This window comes from Elephas maximus, chromosome 20 (assembly GCF_024166365.1).
Source record: "Elephas maximus indicus isolate mEleMax1 chromosome 20, mEleMax1 primary haplotype, whole genome shotgun sequence".
Lineage (NCBI taxonomy): Eukaryota > Metazoa > Chordata > Mammalia > Proboscidea > Elephantidae > Elephas > Elephas maximus.
This window is the reverse complement of record NC_064838.1, coordinates 62,834,402-62,850,516: the sequence shown is the minus strand read 5'-3', so window position 1 is coordinate 62,850,516 and position 16,115 is coordinate 62,834,402. Positions and strand designations below refer to the sequence as shown.

At 42.8% G+C, this 16,115-nt stretch overlaps 1 protein-coding gene across 2 annotated transcripts in view; it reads right to left on the bottom strand.

Annotated features, from left to right (window-relative positions):
• Nucleotides 1–585, bottom strand: part of ABHD6 (abhydrolase domain containing 6, acylglycerol lipase) — a 61,386-nt gene extending 60,801 nt beyond the window's left edge. For both annotated transcript variants that reach the window (XM_049862607.1, XM_049862608.1), the window contains exon 1: nucleotides 449–585. The gene's annotated coding sequence lies outside the window, so the exon portion shown is untranslated. The remainder of the gene's footprint in view (nucleotides 1–448) is intronic.
• Nucleotides 586–16,115: the final 15,530 nt, after the last annotated feature.

The window sequence follows — 16,115 nt, the reverse complement described above, 5'->3', positions numbered from 1 at the left end:
CGACAAGGGGAGTGATGTCGGCTGGGAAAGCAAGCTGTCGCCATTCCCCAGAAAGTAGGGGGAACGGAGGTGCAGGAGCCCTAAAATCATCCAGGCACTGGGAGGGGTGCATAGGGGCTAGTGGCGGAGCGGAGTAAAAGAGGGTGCAGGTCCCCGACCTATCCTCACCCTGTCCCGGGTTTGGGGTGTTAGGCAGCCCGGACCCGGGAAGTGCGGAGGACGGGGGTACACAAACCCCAAATCCATCCAGACACGGAAAGGGTGCGCTCAGGTTCTGGTGCCGAGCTGGGGGACGGAGCAGAAAGGGGTGCAAGTCTCTTCACCCCGTCCGCCGCTCGCGGGGAGGGCCCGGCAGCCGGGACCCGGGAAGTGGAGGATAGGTCACGGGGCCGTGGGGGCGCCCGGATCCTCCCTCCCTAAGCGCACAGCCCTGCCCGCCCGCGCTCACCTGAACCGGCTCAGCCGTCTCGTCGCGGCCCCGGACCCGGCCCCCAGCCCGCACCAGCTCCGGCCGCAGCGCCCGTGCCCGCGCGGATCTCGGCTCGGGCTCGGCTCGGTGCCTTAAAGGCGCGGCTCGCAGGTCTGAGTCCTCCGACAGGAAAAGCTGGCCCCGCCCCCGCCGCTCCCCCGCCCGCACCCGGCTCCCTGCGCCGCCGGGGGAGCCCCAGAAGGGAGCCCCCAACTCCTCCGCGCGTCGGCTCACAGCATTCAACCCCAGGTGAAGTTAGTATCTGCACAGCAGCCTGTCCTCCCCAGGTTCCCGAGCGTGGCCACCTGCTGTGTTGCGGGTGCGGCGGGAGGAGGGCAATGCCGCCTGGAGTGGCCCCGCCCCGAAGAGCTCTCAGTGGGGCGGCCCGGCGGGGGAGTGGTACCCAGAGTCCGGTTCCACAGCGCCAGGCCCTAGTCGTCGGGCTGTTGTTTCCTTTGCTGAGATGTGCCTGGCATTGCCACCGAGGTACTCAGACAGGATCTCTGCCCCCAAAGGACTGGGAGAGAGCGCGTGGGTTCCCAGGCAAGCCAAGCGATACTACGAGCAGACTAAGCACTAAGAGCTAAGGACCTCGCGTACATCGCCGCCTCATTTAATCCTATGTAGGCTCCCTTAACTCAGAAGAAGAAACCGAGGCTGAGGGAGGTGAGGGGCTTGCCTAGATACTCAGCCTGTAGGGTCAGAGCTGGCCCTCCAACCCAGGATTGCCCCACACCAGTGCTAGGAGGAGAAAATGGGCTTCTTGAAAGGCCTGTGCAACCATTGGCTATATCCCCACTACAGTCATGTCTTCCTTTTAAAAAGGGCTACTTAAACCTTAAACCTCACTAGGCGAAAAAACAGGGAGGTGGGTGAGAAGGAAGGACCCCTGGTGGCGCAGTGGTTAAGCTCTTGGCTGCTAACTAAAGGTCGGTGGTTTGAACCTACCAGCCTCTCAGAGGGAGAAAGATGTGGCAGCCTACTTCCTAAAGATTTACAGACTTGGAAACCCTATGAGGCAGTTCTGCTCTGTCCTATAGGTTTGCTATGAGTCGGAATGGACTGGAGGGCAGTGGGTTTGTTTGGTTTGGTTTGGGTGAGAAGGTAAAACGATGCAGCTGCTGTGAAAAATAGTTTGATGGTTCCTAAAAATGTTAAACATGGAATTACCACATGACCCAGCAATTCCACTCCTAGGTACATACCCAGAAGAATTAAAAGTAGCGGCGCTAACAGACACGTGCATACCAGTGGTCACTGCGCATGATTCACAATAACCAAAAGGTGGAAACAACTCGTGTCCATCAACAGATGAATGGATAAACAAAACGTGGTATATACGCACAATAGACTATCACTCAGCCATAAAGAGAAATGAAGTTCTCATACATGCTATGACACAGATGAACCTTGAAAACATTATGGTGAGTGAAATAAGCCAGACACAAAAGATCACATATTGTATGATCCCACTTACGTGAAATATCTAGAATAGAATAGAGACAGAAAAAGTAGTGGTTCCCAGGGGCTGCCGGAGTGGAGGAAGGCGAGTTAGAGCAATGCTTACTGGCTGCAGAGTTCCTGTCTCTGGTGATGAAAAAGTGTTGGACACAGATAGTGGCGATGGTTGCATAGTATTGTAAATATAATTAATGCCACTGAGTTATACAGTTAGAAAGAGTTAAACTGGTAAATTCTATGTTACATATATTTTGCCATACACACATACATACACAAAAAAATGTTTAGAAAAAATGGGGGGATAAAAGTTATCACCCATTAAATTCAAATGAAGTTTTCTGACTACCCCCCCCCCGCCCACCAGCTAAGGTCTTCAGCATCTGACCTCAGTTTTCCATGACAGCCACATCACCCAGCAGCACTCCCCTTCACACTCCCCTTCACACTCCAAGATGCCCGGGGAGAACTACACCACTCTGCCTCTCCGCTCTTTCCAGCAAAACTCTCTTCCTCACCTGCTTGGCTTGGCTATTCCTTTTGGTTTTGTTTGTCTCCGTTTAGAAATCACTTGCTCTCAGAAGTCTTTCCCCAGCTGCTGCTGGGCTCACACTGCACTGTGGGGCTTTTTCTGTCAAAGTGCTCATTCATTTGTTCATTTAACGAGTATTTACTGAGCACCTACTATGTGCCAGGCACTGTGTAGCAATTAGCAAGGAGAGGCCAGGGTCCTGCCCTCAGGGCACTCAGGTCTTCCTACTGAGAACTTGGCTTGCTTGTCTGCCAAGCTGGTGGTTCCAGTGCCCAGAAGGACCCTCTTGGCCATTTAAACCCATCACAAAGGCAACCTCCTTTATCCACCAAGCCTGCTAGGCTGGCCAAGCCTGCTAGGCTGGCCAAGCCTGGATGAATAGGGTAGGTCTTAGGTTTAGGAATGGGATATGGACAAGCCCCAGTGAAGTGGCAAAGAGGCACGTCTGAGACCACTGGTGACCGCCCATCCCTGTAAAGCCTGTCTTATCAAGGATGCTTCTGGAATTCAGCTGGAGTTCAGGACAATCACCCTGGCTTGGCCTGGAGCACCTTCCTCTGTGATGTTGGTCACCTCCTCACCCAGACTTCAAGGGCTACATTTCGCTTGTTTAAGGGAACTGTTCCCAGAGTTTTGGGGGGCAGTTTACTCATTAAAGGATGTGTTGCCCGGTCCTTCCTCTCTGGCCTCATCTTGTTTCGCTGCCAAACTTGAACATTTCTATGGCAGCTGTCGTCCACCACGCCCAGAGCAGGTCCAGTGGGTCAGTGCAGAGTAATCTCCATCTGTCACGTAATAGACGTAGTAACAGCCATAGCAGCCGTGCAGTCTTAGACTCGGGGAGCATTCACCACACTGGTGTTGAGGAGTTAATAAATGAATGAAATCAATGAATGACTTCCAGGAAAGCCTCAACCTGGAAACCATCAAATGTTGCTTGGTGTGGCTGCAAGTAACTGTCTTTTAAAACACTACTTTAAAAAAATTTTTAAATTTCAGCTTCCAAAACCTTAACAGTGGGTAATTCATGCTTGAAGGGTCTCCAAGCGTCTGGACTTTGTATTTTCAGGGAGAATTTTTTTTTTTCCAGAGAGTTTTATATTTAGACACACCAGGTGGGAGTCATGTTTTCGATGACTCTTTCCCTGCACTGGTGACTGACAGAAGACTGAATTAGCCCCAGCTTTTGTTTTGTCAAGAAGGTAGGAGGAGGTGAGGGGATTCACCTTCCATCCCACCTTAAGTCAGCAGTGCTCTGAGCCCTGTCACTGAGGAATCATTGGGAGGCCAGGGAGCAGCTCTAGGGGCCACCCAAGTTCCTGATACCACCTTCAGTTAAGCCAAAAAGAAATGCCTTCTCAACTGACAGTCTTACCCCAGCATTAGCAAAGAGTTCCAAAACCTCTCCTCTGCCAGCAGCAGAATACCCCAGGCTTCACCATGCCATGCAGTCTGTGGACATCTCCTGGACCCAGTGGCATGCCAGTCAGAACTGAGTGGTACTGATGGCCACCACCATTTAATAAACACTAGTTACCTGCTGGGCACTGGGCATCACCTCACTTAGCCCTCACAACCACCTTGTCAGAGACACCAACCCATGTTACAAACAGGAGCAGTGAGGCACAGAGGGCTTAATTGACTTGCTAAAGATCTCAGAGCCAGCACATGGTGGGGCCAGCGGCCAAAGGAGTTCACTACATGCATTCATTCATGAAACATTATGGAGCACCTTCTACCTGCCGGGTACTCTCTAGGTGAATAAAGACATATTTCTTGCCCTCAAGGACTTATAGAGTCTATTTATTAAAAAAAAAAAAGTAGAGGGACGCCAGGCCAAGATGGCAGAGTAGTCAAACGCTTCTGGTGATCCCTCTTGCAACAAAGACCCCCCAAAAAAAGTGAAACAGTTATATTTATGACAAGCTAGGAGCCCTGAACATCAAAGGCAAAGTTAGCAAATGGACTAAGCGGAAGGGGGTGGGAGAGGCAGTTCAGAAGCAGAGAGGAGTTGCCAGACCTGAATCGCCAGGAACCCTCAGAAACCATTGCTAGGAGCGACTGCAGCAGGTTGGTGGTAGTGTTCAGCCGCAGTTTCCTCAGGGAGAAACAGCCAGTTGCATAGCCTACTCACACCTCCGGAACCAGAGAAGAATGGTGCTCTCGGCAAAAGCTAAGTATTTGTTTATATTTTACCATGCCCCCAGCCCCCAAGCCAGCTTCAGTGGCTATTGATTTCCCTGGGCCTGAGGTAGGTTCTGCTGAGCATCCTGAGCCATCCTCCTGGCCTTGGAGAAGAAATAAATTCACAGCTGGGGGAAAGGTAATCTGCCAGCTCCACTAACCTGGGGAGCTCAGGACGGAAGCGGCTCCTGTCCAGGTATAAATGGTCTGTGGACTTTGAATACTTTTCCCCCTGCATGGACCTGTGTGGGCCTATCTCAGGAGAATAGACCCTTGTTGGCAGGCTGCAACTGTTTCAGCTGTGCAGTGGAGAGTTGGGTGTTTGATGTTTGACACCACTTTGCCTACTAAACAGGGTCCTCACCTACCCACATCAGGGGCCTAAGGACTGGTGGCTTTACTCAGGTGACCCAGCCACCCATGACAGGGGTCCAAGGATAGCTGGTACCTCCCAGGCCTTACAGCCAAAAGCATTGGGTGCCCACGGTCCATCTGCAGAACCCACCCACCTGTGCACTCCAGATAACAGGGACTTGATTTCCTCACAGACACTCAGGGGACGATTGGAAGCCCCCTGCCTTATTCAGAGTGTGAACCCCTGCTGCAACTAGTTACCAGTACCTACACCAAACAACCCTGCCCCTTTAAGACTGTAGGACACAGCCCGTACCACACACTTTATGACCAACAACCCGGACACCTGAGCTAAATCCATACAAGAAAAGTGAATAGCCTCCTAGGCTTATATACCTGATAACAGCCCTAGTCACCTGGTTACAGGATGTTAGAGCTTCAAAGGCAAAAATAATCAAGCTAGTTCACTCAAGCAACCTATTTGGGCGTATCAAAACAAAACAAAGAAGCTAGGATACAGGAAGGAAACATAAGATAAACTAAGACAACACTCAATGTAAAATTACATAAAGAAGCAGAGCATGATCACCTTAACAAGCTCTCAAAACAAATAATCAAGAGATCTTCTGGATGAAGGTGCCTTCCTGGAATTACAAGATGCAGAATACAAAAGATTAATATACAGAACTCTTGAAGACATCAGGAAAGAGACCAGGAAGGCGATCAGGCAATACACAGAACAAGCCAAAGAACACAGATAAAGCAATTGAACAAATGAAAAAGGTTATTCAAGAACATAATGAAAAATTTAATAAGCTGCAAGAATCCACAGAGACAGCAATAAGAAACTCAGAAGACTCACAATAAAATTACAGAATTAGACAACTCAATAGAAAGTCAGAAGAGCAGAATTGAGCAGGTGGAAGGCAGAATTGGTGAGACTGTAGATAAAGCACTTGGCACCAACGTATTTGAAGAAAAATCAGATAAAAGAATTAAAAAAAAAAAATGAAGAAACCCTAAGAATCACGTGGGACTCTATCAAGAGAAATAACCTATGAGTGATTGGAGTGCCAGAACAGGGAGGGATAACAGAAAATACAGAGAGAATCGTTGAAGATTTGTTGGCAGAAAACTTCCCTCATATCATGAAAGATGAGAAGATATCTATCCAAGATGCTCATCGAACTCCACATAAAGTAGAGCTTAAAAGAAAGTCACCAAGACATATTATAATCAAACTTGCCAAAACCAAAAATAAAGAGAGAATTTTAAGAGCAGCTAGGGATAAATGAAAAGTCACCTACAAAGGAGAGTAAATAAGAATAAGCTCTGACTCCTCGGCAGAAACCATGCAGACAGGAAGGCAGTGGGATGACTTACACAAAAAAACTGAAGGAAAAAAATTGCTAGCCAAGAATAATATATCCAGCAAAACTGTCTCTCAAATATGAAGGCAAAGTTAGGACGTTTCCAGATAAACAGTTTAGGGAATTTGTAAAAACCTAACCAAAACTACAAGAAATACTAAAGGGAGTTCTCTGGTTAGAAAATCAATAATATCAGATAATAACCCAAGTCTAGAACACTGGACCAAGCAATCAGACATCAACCCAGATAGGGAAATCACAAAAATAAATCAAGATAAAAAAATGCCCAAAACAGGGAAACAGCGACATCATTATGTAAAAGAAGACAACACTGAAACAATAAACAGGGACTAAGAAATGTAGTCATAGATCTTTTATATGGAGAGGAATACAAGGCAATATAAAGAAATAAAATTTAGGTTTAAACTTAGAAAAATAGGGGTAAATATTAAGGTAACCACAAAGGAGACTAACAATCCTACTCATCAAAATAAAATACAAGAAAAAAATAGAGACTCAGCAGAAACAAAATCAACTACAAAGAATAGAGGAAAACACAATATATAAACTACTCGGCACAAAAAATTAAGTGGGAAAAAGAAACTGTCAACAACACACAAAAAAAGACATCAAAATGATAATACTAAACTTATCCCTATCCATAATTATGCTGAATGTAAATGGACTAAATGCACCAATAAAGAGACAGAGTGGCAGAATAGATTTAAAAAAAAAAAAAAACCATGATCCATCTATATGCTACCTACAAGAGACAAACCTTAGAGACACAAACAAACTAAAACTAAAAGCATGGAAAAAAACATATCAAGCAAACAACAGTCAAAAAAGAGGAGTGGCAATATTAATTTCTGACAAAATAGACTTTAAAGTTAAATCCACCACAAAGGATAAGGAAGGACACTATATAATGATTAAAGAGACAATAGACCAGGAGGATATAACCTTATTAAATATTTATGCACCCAATGACAGGGCTGCAAGACACATAAAAAAAAACTCTAACATCATTGAAAAGTAGGATAGACAGCTCCACAATTATAGTAGAAGACTTCAACACAGCACTTTTGGTGAAGGACAGAGCATCCAGAAAGAAGCTCCATAAAGACACAGAAGACCTAAATGCCACAATCAACCAACTGGACCTCACAGACATATACAGAACACTCCACCCAACAGCAGCCAAATATACTTTCTTTTCTAGTGCACATGGAACATTCTCTAGAATAGATCACATATTAGGTCATAAAGCAAGCCTTAGCAGAATCCAAAACATTAAAATATTACAAAGCATCTTCTCTGACCATAAGGCCATAAAAGTAGAAATCAATAACAGAAAAAGCAGGGAAAAGAAATCAAACACTTGGAACCTGAACAATACCCTGCTCAAAAACGACTGGGTTATAGAAGACATTAAGGATGGAATAAAGAAATTCAGAGAATCCAATGAGAATGAAAACACTTCCTATCAGAACATTTGGGACACAGTTAAGCAGTTCTCAGAGGTCAATTTATATCAATAAATGCATACATTAAAAAAAAGAAGAAAGGGACAAAATCAAAGAACTATCCCTACAACTTGAAGAAATAGAAAGAGAGCAACAAAAGAAGCCCTCAGGCACCAGGAGAAAACAAATAATAAAAATTAGAGCAGAATTAAATGAAATAGAGAACAGAAAAATGATTAAAAGGGTTAACAAGACCAAAAGGTGGTTCTTTGAAAAAATTAACGAAACTGATAAACCACTGGCCAAACTGACAAAAGAAAAACAGGGGAGGAATCAAATAACCCGATTAAGAAATGAGAGGGGCGATATTACAACAGACCCAACTGAAATTAAAAGAATCATATCAGATTACTATGAAAAGTTATTCTCTAACAAATTTGAAAACCCAGAAGAAATGGATGAATTCCTAGAAACACACCACCTGCCTAAACTAACACAAACAGAGGTAGAACAACTAAATAGACCCATAACAAAAAAAGAGATTGAAAAGGTAACCAAAAAAATCCCAACAACAACAAAAAAAATCCCTGGCCCAGACGGCTTCACTGCAGAATTCCACCAAACTTTCAGAGAAAAACTAACACCACTACTATTAAAGGTTTTTCAGAGCATAGAAAAGTATAGAATACTTCCAAACTCATTCTATGAAGCCACCATATCCCTGATACCAAAACCAGGTAAAGACACCATAAAAAAAAAGAAAATTACAAGTCTATATCCCTCGTGAACTTAGATGCAAAAATCCTCAATAAAATTCTAACTAATAGAATTCAACAACATATCAAAAAAATAATTCACTATGACCAAGTGGGTTTCATACCAGGTATGCAGGGATGGTTCAATATTAGCAAAACAATTAATGTAACCCTAAATAAAACAAAAGTAAAGAACTATGTGATCTTATCAACCGATGCAGAAAAGGCATCTGACAAAGATGAACACCCTTTCATAATAAAAACTCTTAGCACAATAGGAATAGAATTCCTCAACATAATAAAGGGCATTTATACACAGCCACAGCCAACATCATCCTAAAAGGAGAGAGTCTGAAAGCATTCCCCTTGAGACTGGGAACCAGACAAGGATGCCCTTTATCACCACTCTTATTCAACATTGTGCTGGAGGTCCTAGCCAGGGCAATTAGGCTAGATGAAGAAATAAAAGGCATCCAGAATGGTAAGGAAGAAGTAAAAGTATCTCTATTTGCAGATGACATGATCTTATACACAGAAAACCCTAAAGAATCCTCAAGAAAACTACTGAAACTAATACAAGATTTTGGCAGAGTATCAGGATACAAGATAAACATACAAAAATCAGTTGGATTCCTCTACACCAACAAAAAGAACATTGAAGAGGAAATCACCAAATCAATACCATTTACAGTGGCCACTAAGATAAAATACCCAGGAATAAATCTTACCAGAGTTATAAAAACCTACACAAAGAAAACTACAAGACACTACTGCAAGAAACCAAAAGAGATGTACATAAGTGGAAAAATATACCTTGCTCATGGATAGAAAAACTTAACATTGTAAAAATGTCTATTCTACCAAAAGCGATCTATAGATATGGTGCAATTCCAATCCAAATTCCAATGACATTTTTTAATGAGATGGAGAAACAAATCACCCTGGATAAGTAAACCATTACCGAAAAAGAAGAACAAAGTGGGAGGCCTCACGCTACCTGGTTTTAGAACCTATTATACCACCACAGTAGTCAAAACAGCCTGGTACTGGTACAACAACAGATACATAGATCAATGGAACAAAATTGAGAACCCAGACAGAAATCCATCCACATATGAGCAGTTGATATTTGACAAAGGCCCCAAAACACTTAAATGGGGGAAAAGACAGCCTTTTTAAACAAACGGTGCTGGCATAACTGGATATCCATCTGCAAAAAAAAGAAACAAGACCCATACCTCACTCCGTGCACAAAAACTAACTCGAAATGGATCAAAGACCTAAATATAAAATCTAAAACGATAAAGATCATGGAAGAAAAAGTAGGGACAATGTTAGGAGCCCTAATACATGGCATAAACAGTATACAAAACATTACTAACAATGCAGAAGAAAAACTAGATAACTGGGAGCTCCTAAAAATCAAACAGCTATGCTCATCCAAAGACTTCACCAAAAGAGTAAAAAGATTACCTACAGGCTGGGAAAAAGTTTTTAGCTACGACATTTCCGATCAGCGCCTGATCTCTAAAATCTACATGATACTGTAAAAACTCAAATGCAAAAAGACAAACAACCCAATTAAAAAATGGGCAAAAGAATGTCACTGGTAGCTAACAGATACATGAGGAAATGCTCAGGATCATTAGCCATTAGAGAAATGCAAATCAAAACTACAATGAGATTCCATCTCATTCCAACGAGGCTGGCATTAATTCAAAAAACACAAAATAATAAAAATTAGAGAGGTTATGGAGAGACTGGAACACTTCTACACTGCTGGTGGGAATGTAAAATGGTACAACCACTTTGGAAATCGATTTGGCGCTTCCTTAAAAAAACTAGAAATATTCAGAAGCTATTATACAGCCACAGTAGTCAAAACAGCCTGGTACTGGTACAACAACAGGCACATAGACCAATGGAACAGAATTGAGAACCCAGATATAAATCCATCCACATATGAGCAGCTGATATTTGACAAAGGACCAATGTCAGTTAATTGGGGAAAAGATAGTCTTTTTAACAAATGGTGCTGGCATAACTGGATATCCCTTTGCAAAAAAATGAAACAGGACCCATACCTCACACCACGCACAAAAACTAACTCCAAGTGGATCAAAGACCTAAACATAAAGACTAAAACGATAAAGATCATGGAAGAAAAAATAGGGACAACCCTAGGAACCCTAATACAAGGCATAAACAGAATAGAAAACATTACCAAAAATGATGAAGAGAAACCCGATAACTGGGAGCTCCTAAAAATCAAACACCTATGCTCATCTAAAGACTTCACCAAAAGAGTAAAAAGACCACCTACAGACTGGGAAAGAATTTTCAGCTATGACATCTCCGACCAGCGCCTGATCTCTAAAATCTACATGATTCTGTCAAAACTCAACCACAAAAAGACAAACAACCCAATCAAGAAGTGGGCAAAGGATATGAACACACATTTCACTAAAGAAGATATTCAGGCAGCCAACAGATACATGAGAAAATGCTATCGATCATTAGCCATTAGAGAAATGCAAATTAAAACTACAATGAGATTCCATCTCACACCAACAAGGCTGGCATTAATCCAAAAAACACAAAATAATAAATGTTGGAGAGGCTGCGGAGAGATTGGAACTCTTATACACTGCTGGTGGGAATGTAAAATGGTACAACCACTTTGGAAATCTATCTGGCATTATCTTAAACAGTTAGAAATGGAACTACCATACAACCCAGAAATCCCACTCCTCGGAATATACCCTAGAGATACAAGAGCCTTCATACAAACAGATATATGCACACCCATGTTTATTGCAGCTCTGTTTACAATAGCAAAAAGCTGGAAGCAACCAAGGTGTCCATCAACGGATGAATGGGTAAATAAATTGTGGTATGTTCACACAATGGAATACTACGCATCGATAAAGAACAGTGACGAATCTGTGAAACATTTCATAACATGGAGGAACCTGGAAGGCATTATGCTGAGCAAAATTAGTCAGAGGCAAAAGGACAAATATTGTATAAGACCACTATTATAAGATCTTGAGAAATAGTAAAAACTGAGAAGAACACATACTTTTGTGGTTACGAAGGGGGGAGGGAGGGAGGGAGAGGGTTTTTTATTGATTAATCAGTAGATAAGAACTGCTTTAGGTGAAGGGAAAGACAACACTTAATACATGGAAGGTCAGCTCAATTGGACTGGATCAAAAGCAAAGAAGTTTCCGGGATAAAAAGAATGCTTCAAAGGCCAGTGGAGCAAGGGTGGGGGTCTGGGGAACATGGTTTGAGGGGACTTCTAAGTCAATTGGCAAAATAATTCTATTATGAAAACATTCTGCATCCCACTTTGAAATGTGGCATCTGGGGTCTTAAATGCTAACAAGCGGCCATCTAAGATGCATCAATTGGTCTCAACCCACCTGGAGCAAAGGAAAATGAAGAACACCAAGGTCACACGACAATTAAGAGCCCAAGAGACAGAAAGGGCCACATGAACCAGAGACCTACATCATCCTGAGACCAGAAGAACTAGTTGGTGCCCGGCCACAATCGATGACTGCCCTGACAGGGAGCACAACAGAGAACCCCTGAGGGAACAGGAGATCAGCGGGATGCAGACCCCAAATTCTCATAAAAAGACCATACTTAATGGTCTGACTGAGACTAGAGGAATCCCGGCGGCCATGGTCCCCAGACCTTCTGTTGGCACAGGACAGGAACCATCCCTGAAGACAACTCATCAGACATGAAAGGGACTGGTCAGCGGGTGGGAGAGAGATGCTGATGAAGAGTGAGCTAATTATATCAGGTGGACACTTGAGATTGTGTTGGCAACTCTTGTCTGGAGGGGGGATGGGAGGATAGAGAGAGAGGGAAGCTGGCAAAATTGTCACGAAAGGAGAGACTGAAAGGGCTGACTCAAGAAGGGGAGAGCAAGTGGGAGTACGGAGTAAGATGTATGTAAACTTATATGTGACAGACTGATTGGATTTGTAAACATTCAGTTGAAGCTTAATAAAAGTTAATAAAAAAAAAACTAGAAATAGAACTACCATATGATCCAGCAATCCCACTCCTTGGAATATATCCTAGAGAAATAAGAACCTTTACATGAACAGATATATGCACACCCATGTTCATTGCAGTACTGTTTACAATAGCCAAAAGACGGAAGCAACCAAGGTGCCCATCAATGGATGAATGGATAAATAAATTATAGTATATTCACACAATGGAATACTATGTATCCATAAAGAACAATGACGAATCCGTGAAACATTTCATAACAGGGAGGAACCTGGAAGGCATTATGCTGAGTGAAATTAGTCAGTTGCAAAAGGACAAATATTGTATGAGACCACTATTATGAGAACGCAAGAAATAAACAGAGGAAAATAATCTTTGATGGTTACAAGAGGGGGAAGGGAGGGAAGGAAAGGGGTATCCACTAATTAGTAGATAAGAACTATTTTAGGTGAAGGGAAAGACAACACACAATGCAGGTGAGGTCAGCAACAACTGGACTAAACCAAAAGCAAAGACATTTCCTGAATAAACTGAACATTTCAAAGGCCAGCGTAGCAGGGGCAGGGTTTGGGGACCATGGTTTCAGCGGACACCTAAGTCAATTGTCATAATAAAATCTATTAAGAAAACATTCTGCACCCCACTTTGGGAAGTGGCATCTGGGGTCTTAAACTCTAGCAAGCAGCCCTCTAAGATGCATCAATTGGTCTCAACCCACCTGGATCAAAGGAGAATGAAGAACACCAAGGACACAAGGCGATTACGAGCCCAAGAGACAGAAAGGGACACATGAATCAGAGTCTACATCATCTGGAGACCAGAAGAACTAGATGGTGCCTGGCTACAACCAATGACTGCCCTGAGAGGGAACACAACAGAGAACTCCCGAGGGAGCAGGAAAACATTGGGATGCAGACCTCGAATTCTCATAAAAAGACCAGACTTAATGGTCTGACTGAGACTAGAAGGATCCCAAAGGTCATGGTCCCCATACCTTCTGTTAGCCCAAGACAGGAACCATTCCCAAAGCCAACTCTTCAGACAGGGATTGGACTGGACTACGGGATAGAAAATAATCTCGGATTAAGTAGACGCATGAGACTATGTGGGCAGCTCCTGTCTGGAGGGGAGATGAGAGGATAGAGGGTGTCAGAAGCTGGCCAAATGGACACAAGAATAGAGAGTGGAGGGAAGGAGTGTGCTGTCTCATTGGGGAGAGAGCAACTAGGAGTGTATAGCAACGTGTGTATAAATTTTTGTGTGAGAGACTGAAAAAAAAATATATTAAGCAACTATTTAATCAGGGAATGGTATGCAAACTATGATGGAATCATGAATAACATGAAGGACAAAGGCCTTGTCAGCATGTGGAAATGTGCGTAGGAAAAAAATTAAAAACACAAGACACTCCGTGTGCACAGAGATGCCAGGTGGGCAGCAACCCTGGGCTTCCCAGCCATTTGCATGATCCATTCCCCAGGCATTTCTGTGTGGCAACTTGGAACCAACCACTGAGCCCCCTGCCCAATATGCAACTGAGATGTCACACTTCCCATCAGCCTTCCCAGGCAAAATTCATTGCTCCATCATCCACATCCTCATAGCACATTGTACCCAATGTATTCATTCACTTAGGTGACTCTCAACCCCACTGAGTTGCTAACTCAGTTTTCACCTCCATCTCCTCCAGGAACCAGCATGATGAGTGGCACAGAGCAGGCAAATATTAACTTGCTACATGTATTGAGCTTTTCCTATGTGCCTTGCCTTGTGCTCAGTGCTTTACATGCATTATCTCATTGAATCCTCCCAATAACTCTATGAGACAGGTACTATTATTACATCCATTTTACAGATGAGGAAATTGAGGTTCAGAGAGATTAAATAACCTGTCTAAGGTCACATAGCTATTAATTGACACTGCCAGAATACAAACCAAGTTGCGTATGTCTGAACATAAAATCTATGTCCTAACTACTACACTATGGCTGCCATAACCAGTAATGAGGTTAAATACAAAAGATATGACAAAGTCTCACCTTAAGAGAGCTTGTAGCCAGAAATCCAATATGAAATATTAACATTTTTAGGCCAAACACATTTTGTTGCCAAATGACTCAAAATATTGCTTATTCATTTATTTGTGAATTAAATATTCATTGAACGTCTACGTACGCATGGGACCCTAGTATGGAACATGCACTTAGACTCCTTCCTTCTGGGAGTACAGTCTAAACTTCAGGATGAGTTATACACACCTGAAAAAAAGTATATTGATGCAAGAGTTAAGTAATAAGATATATCATGAGGCAACAAGCTGATGTATTTCAAAATGAAGTATATGGTTATAAAAAGATGTACTCAATAATAAGGAAGTTATAAAAATGTAATTTTTAGAATTACAGTCTATTGATTCGTTTGTTGCAAATGCTAATTAGGCAGTGCTAGGCAAGAGAAGACCCTGAACGGGAAGGACAGGCAGAACTCTGAGAGATACTGTGGGTGAGTTCAGATTTTCCAAGAACCTGTATAGAAGTTGGAAGATGATGGAAATTTTCCAGAAGATTCATCTGGACCTTTAAGGAGAGGCAGCCCATTCCCATTTGCCCATTGCCTTCGTAGAACTGCCCCACAGAGTTTCCAAGGAGAGGCAAGCGAAGCTAAAACCCAGAGTGACTGAGACTCAAATACTAAAGACAGAAAAAGATTAATTTAAATTTGGATTTGAATCAAGCAGTTGAATTAAAAAAAGAAATCAAGCATATGTAATGTTAACAGATGGTGGTGAGAAAGCTGAACTACCAGCTTTCTATTCTACTCCACCTTCACTGGGGAGAAGGAATGTCCATCTGATTGGGTTAAAACATCATCACCAAGAAGGAAATGGAGCCCAGGATAGGAAGAAAAGATAGGGAAACAGCACCCGTCAATTTAAACTAGCTCAAGTCACCAAATCAAAAGAAATGAATCCCCAGGGTACCAAAAGGATGTTTAGATATGATCTCAGAAATATATTTAGTGATCTTCAAGAAATCATGCAAAAGGCTTCAATGAGTGAGTGTCCATTTCAAGTAGGGGAGAAAGATTGACACACAAACCTAGAGACTGATAGGTATGGTGTTGATTTCTAGCAAAGTTAGTACTTTAAAAAAAAAAAGAGGTGAGCACTAAGAGCTCATATGGGGTTATTACTAAAAGCTGATATGGATTGTCCATGAATAATCAGTCCAAAGGAATCATTTTTTATGGTTCACTGATGTAAGTAGCTATGGAGACTGTTGTAGAAATCCTATAGAGAACCTTGACTATAGTAGGCTTTGAACAAAGCATTTTATGATCTGTTTATGGGCAAGATGGAGAAACCTAGAATGCATAACATCACAGTTCAATGGATTCATAAACACTCAAACAACAGTGGCCCAGGTTTGTTTAATCTAAAAATATCAGGCTGGAAGGAATTCTCTAATGGAATGCTTCAATTCTCTGCCCTTG